We start from the raw sequence: 6,667 nt of genomic DNA on the forward strand, positions 1-6,667 counted from the left end.
CTAAAATATTATATTGTTTTGTATTGTAAAAAAAAAAAAAAAAAAAAAAAAACTTGTCTCGCAACGATTTTGGCAGTTGCAGGGTATGTTACACTGTGAAATGTCTCGTGCAACTTGTCCCGCCTCAACGGCGCCAAAACATTGCGAGACAAGTTGCACGAAACATTTCGCAGTATGAGAGCGCCTTTGGTCACGCTGTGAGTTGCTCGAAATAAGAATAAACTAGATGCTCAATGAGCGTAAACTGGCTTGCCCGCGGTACATGTTACACAAAAACAGAGGGCACTGAGTTGGGTGGCATTGAGCAGGCGCAATCCACTTAATATTTTGTAAGCGGGGATTGGGGTGGGGGCGGGGGGGGGGGGAAGGGGGTGTCATGCAGACTATTTGAACGGTCACCCAGGTGTCGTGCCAGCAGTGGTCCTGCTCACACGTTCACACGTTTAATAATCTTGTAACGGTCCTGTCCCGTTGTGAGGTCTTTTACTTTATAGAGCTTTGGTAATAAATTTAGTTCAAAGATAAAAAAAAACACGCTGTTGAGTAAAACTCACTCGTTTCTCCTTTATGTTAAATAGTCTGCCAAAAAAAAATAATAAATGCAAATTGCTTTGACGGAAGTTTTCCTGGCATCTGCCAAAAAGAAGAAATTGATCACGTGCTAGGCAACAATGAAGCAAAAAATAGACAACAAGCTTTCTTTCAAATAATTCTTGACTAAAATGAATCAGTTAAATTTCATTTTTTTTAACCTGAAGACTGCGCAGAGTTGATTACAAATAAATAAAATTATAAATAGCCAGAAAATTGACATGACACATCCACGATTCGATTCCTTCTCTGATATCCAACCCGAAAATATCACAAGAGAATTTGTCGTTTGGTCTCAGCGTTGTACATAGCATCAAAGTTAGTAAAATGTTAAAGAGAATTCGACGAAGAGGTCAATGCGACTAAATTTCGTGGCGATGTTTATTTCAAGCTTCTTATGCAAATTTTTGACAGAGAGTATTAAATTACATTTTCCACTGAAACATCGTCGAAAAATCTTTATTTTTCGCCGTTCATTTGTCGAAAAATCTCACAAAAACCTTTTCCAGCTAACATTTATTGAAACAGGCAAAATATTTGCTATTAGAGGCAAAAAACCCTTCCTATCTCAATTGCGTGGGTGCAAACAAGAAACACAATCCGTCTTTCTGTCTCATAGTTCAGAATCAAACCCTTTTCTGAGGAACCTTTTCCGTGAATAATGAAGCACAAAATAGACAATAAGCTTTCTTTCAAACAATTCTTCACTGTCACATTTCCAATTTTTCCTTTTACCCGAAGACTGTGCAGAGTTGAGTACAAAATAAATATAAACAGCCAGACAACTGAGATGCGACTTCAGTAAACACAGATGCATTCAAGGCGTTCGATTCCTTCATTGTTTGTTAAATCCATTCAGAATTTGCCATTTGGTTTCAGTGTTGCACATAACACAATAGTTAGTAAAATATTAGAAACAAAGCTCACTTTCATTTGATATCCGACAACGAAAGATACAATTGTTATCGAAGACCATTGCTAGTAGCTTTTAAGATTCCAGATATTCAATTTTCACCGCCTGTCTTGTTTATCCAATTGACGTTCCATTCTTGTGCTCCATAAGGGTATAATTTGTTTTAAGATCCACTAGAAGGCCATTCGGTTACAACGACTTTCGACACAATACTGTGTCCACCGGATAAAATCTATGCATTTCTATTACCCCCAAAACCGACCAAAAATGCGCACAAAGACACCTTAATTACTGGATTGCCATATGGCAACCCAGTAATTAAGGATTAACAACTAACCTAGTTCGAGGGCTGTAGCTGCTGTAACAGGCTAGGGTTAGTAAAAGCGTTTACCATGCTGAGAAAAAAAAAAAAAGAATGGGTAGAGGGATAGCTAATTTAGGTAGCCTTTCTAACTTAACAAATGCCACAAATCATCCGCATTAAAACAAGAAGTTGGCTGGTTATGTACTAACTTGGGTAATTGCTTTTGAATCAATTGGTTTATGGTTTATATAGGATTTATATACCGCATTTACTCACAAAGTCTACATCTCAACGCGGTTTACAATTGTTACTCTGGGGTGAGATCGGACGTCAGCTTGTAAAGAGGCCTCTGGCAACCACTATCAGTCCGTATTAGACCCACCCACCCAATCAACCCACGCATGCAAGTATGTGAAACGAGGACAGGGTCTCCTCCCATACTTTACGAACAGTGTGTAGGTTCTCTAACGTCCCATAGTGTTGATTAACGGGAAAGGTTGTGAGACGGGGTCTACGGCTTATAGTCCGATAGGAAATTTAAGCCTACATTCAGCGGGTATAATGCGGGAATAATAGGCAGCACTTTCGCCTCAGTTATTTTAAGGACGTTCCCGCCCAAAATGTTCCCAAGTACAGATTTTTTTAAAACGTGCCACGCAAAAAAGTAATGATCTACTTTTGCCAAAAAGGCAAAAAAATGTGGTGGGTCACCTTACTCGTTTTCGAGATCATGAGGTGCACTTTTTTAGAAGCTTGCGTTATTTTAAGACGAACTTAGCTTACAACTGTCAGCAATAAAAAAGCTACATTAGTGAAATTTAGATCAGGTAAACGTACGCCATTCAACATAACTAATATAACTAAATTAACCTTTGCAGCTGATGTCTTTTTCTAAGGTGCATTAGTCCTTCAAACACGATACATATTAGTCTAAGAAAGAAAACATAGGTCGCACGAGAGCATAAAAGGCAAAATATTTGTAACTTCTCACGCACAGATTTTTTTTTAAATGGACAAAATCAGAAAAGGAAATGATCTACGGAAAGAAAAATAGGGGTCACCGAGCATTCAAGAGAGTAAAATCGCTGCGAAGTTCTCAAAGCGATGGTATATTTGCACTGTCATGTCATTACGTGACATTTCCGAGAAGACCTGGGTCCACAGCTATCCCATGATACCACACGCTTTCATGTTCCATTCTTATGGAAAATGTTTGCGTGTGTCTCTTTGTGGACTGCGATGCAGGACGTGTGCGTGACATGCGCGAAAAAATGCGCAGTAGCAATGAGCGCGAAAGTCTTTAAGACCCTGAGTGTTTCAAGTTCAATTTATTTCACACTATTTACAATGGGCCACCACCCACTGGCCGGAGTAGAGCTCACGACCTCCCGCGTGACAGCCCCGCGCTCAACTAACTGAACTATTGCAACAGCCTTTCCGATTAGTCATTGCCAGGAACCCGAATTAATCTTTGTAGTTTGAAGATCTGAATAGGGGCAAAAGTGGTGGAGACCTTTAAAACACATTTGCAACTCTTTGAATTTTGTTGAATTCAGCTGAAGTCAGTTCTCCTGGCTCCAGGCGGCGATTTTTTCCACTGCATGTTGAAGGGAGTTAGTGGTGTTATTGGATGATGGAATCACGTCAGATACAGTAGTGTCGTCAGCAATAAATCCGCAATAATTTGAGGTCATTTATCAAGACGAGGAAAAGCCAAGGATCAAGCCAAGTCCCTTGAGGAACCCTTGCGGGGACGCTGAACCAATTCAAGAAGACGTAATTAACTTTAACCCTCCGTTTTCGGCCACTCAAAAAGTCTATGAACCAGTTTACCGCAGTTGGTTTAACCCCGATACGAATCAATTTGGCAACTAAAATGTGGTGATCCACTAGGTCGAAAGTCCAATAAGGCAGTTCTTACAGATGATCCAGTGCCGTCGGTGGCGCGCAACCAATGGTGGAACATAGAAATCAGCGCAAAAGTAGTCGATGAGCCCGGAGTAAAACCAAATTGGCACGGATCTATGGAAGATAGCACAACAGGCATCAGAGCCTGATCAAGCACAAAGCTCTCCCCAACTTTACACAACGTGAATGTAAACAAGATAGGCCTTAGAACTTTGTTGAAATCACAAATGATTGGTGCTTTGGGTAAGAGGGGGCGGGGGTGGGGGGAGACATCGGCAAGCTTCCATGGGCGAGGGACTTTACATTCAGAGAAGGAGGTGTTGAGTATATCTGCAATAAGAGCTGCCAAAATATCTGCGAACTCTTTTAGCGCCTAGTTTGGTAGATCGTCAGGACCGCCGGCACGACATGAGTTGATCTCTCACAGTTTGCGTGCAACAGTTTGCTCAGTGGCGACTATTGGATGGTCACCGTCCGTTGATGCCCACGCAGAGCCGGTCAGGGGGGAGTAATCCTTCATAACATCAAGAAACGCTTGGTTAATTCGCTCAGCGAGGACATTTGTTTCATAGTCAAGGGCAGGATGAAGAATGGATTTCAGGTCACGCCTAGTTGGTTTAGAGGCCCCGGAGAGCTGTTTCACCTCCCTCCACCAGTCACGGGGATTTGAGTCACGCAGATCGTTCACCTTGGAAGTCGTAGTACGCCTTATGACAGCGCTTGCGTGCCCGGTTCACTTTACTTCTTAAAATCTTGAATAGCTTCAGGTTTCCTGAGGCAAAAGCCTTTTGCCGGCGAGCAATAAGCTGTTTTAACTGGTTATTCAACCAAGGCCGATCAGTTTCACGTACCCTGAGAGAGCGTTGGGGTATAATAGTTGATTACTTCAGTAAGGATTTTCAGCTTCTCCTTGCATGAATGAACAGAGTTAAGCAGGGCAGCCCAAGGCACTTGAAGCAAGAATCTCCAAACACTCGCTACCTTGCTTGGTCGTCTGTCCCTTGACATAATGATAACACTCTTAGGCTTAAGTACCCTATCTTTAACTGCCACCCCCAAATAAACCGTCCGATGATCCGATAGACCAAAAGGGGGCAAACTGCTAGGAGGTGAGAAGAATTCAGTCAGAACAGTTAGTGAAAATTTGGTCAAATTGTCCAAACAGAACATTCTAGCAAATATATGGAACTATTATTATGACCTAAATTTTAACACGGGTGAATGATTGAATAAAGAAGTGTATTTATCAATAATAACTCGCGATATTCATCGGAATCAAGAGAATATAAGGTAGGAAAGCGAATCCTCGATATTTGTCCCTATTCCCATGAAAACTATTTGAAATCTGTTATTATCTGTGTCCTACTGGGTGGTTATTTCAAGAAAGACACATTATTGATCAAATTGTGTGAAAAGTGAACCGCACAGCCATGGGGACAACAGATAAAAATGGACTCAGTCTAAAAGTAACTTTAAAACTATTTGTTCTCTTACGTCATATTCTCTTGACGGAACTGAGCAGGGACACAGAGGCTGTGCTGCCCTGGTGTACACGTCCAAACAACTTGCAGACATTCCAACCCCTTTTGTACAATAATAGGAAGCATTTTTTAGCGCCGAAGGCGCTCACACGAGCGCCTAAGGCACTAGTGTGTAGTCGGTAAATCCCCTCAGTCCAGCAAAATTTGCAAATTTAGTTTCTCTCAAGTGGCATTTCCCGCATGCGCATTTCGACATCGTTTTTGTGGTATTCTGTTTGGTAGAAGAAATACTTGTCAGCCATAATGGAGCAAGACTGCTGGCCTTATGAGTTTGCAAAAACACGGGGTGTTCAATGGAGAGACTGAACGAGACATCGACAATATGGGATAAGAAAGAGTAATTACGTAGTGTTTTACACTCAGATCGCAAACCTTCGTACGCAATGTTTTCCCATGTTTTCAGAATTTCTGATAAAAATCGGGAGAACTGGAGGCAATACATCAATGGGGAGAGTTGGAATGTCTGACCTTGTATATTGTTTTTAAAATCCCATTTGAATTCATATCGAATAAAAACCACTATAAATACATTACATCATATGATATTAACCCGTAAATGAATTACTTGGTGCAGCCTGGTGAAATTGCCTCAAGATTGGTCCAAGTAAGGTTGAATACGTTTTCATTAAGACCATGACAAAATTGGCCACTGTTTTAATTAACCACCTGTAAATATTCTCATTTAGATCGTGGAACCAAAAACATCATTTTCTCAAATGAATTTCCTTCCTGAAAGCGAGAACCGCAAATGAAATAATAATTGCTAAATTGCAACTTGGAAAACAAAAGAAAGAAATCCGTACTCGTTAGGAACCTTTTTCATGCACGTGGAGGTGCTTGTCCTACCTGTGTTTGTTAACTTAAAATGACCTAATAATCTTGAAAGCAAGTTTATAGATCCCACGTCTGAAATAACACATATTTAATTCATCTTTGTTAATGCTTTTGTTCCCTTCATTGAAGGAAAAGCGACATTTACCTGCTTGAATTCAAGATTCCACGTTTCTAAAGATTGTTTTGCGGTACTCCCTCGTCTTGTCACGGTAATCAACAATTTTAACTATTTTAGAGTTAGCTTTTTGTTACTAACATTTTTTGAAAGAGTCTAGTCATTTAAGAAGGCTGGCTAAGTAAAATACAGCGGTCCCGATTCAAAACCTATCCAGCAGCACTGAAGATTGCATTTCGTCCACTTGATGAATAGTGGTAGAATAGTGGCAGAATATTTACCTTGCCGCTTCGCGGCTCGCAAACTATTCTGCCACTATTCACCTCGATTAATTTCAAAGAATGATTGTTAAGAATTCATCGATAATTACTCGCGATTTTGTTATCGGAATCAAGAGAATATAAAGTAAGAAAGCGAATCCTCCATATTTGTCCCTATTTCCATGAAACTATTTGAAATCT

The sequence above is a fragment of the Montipora foliosa genome, chromosome 1 (assembly GCF_036669935.1).
Source record: "Montipora foliosa isolate CH-2021 chromosome 1, ASM3666993v2, whole genome shotgun sequence".
Lineage (NCBI taxonomy): Eukaryota > Metazoa > Cnidaria > Anthozoa > Scleractinia > Acroporidae > Montipora > Montipora foliosa.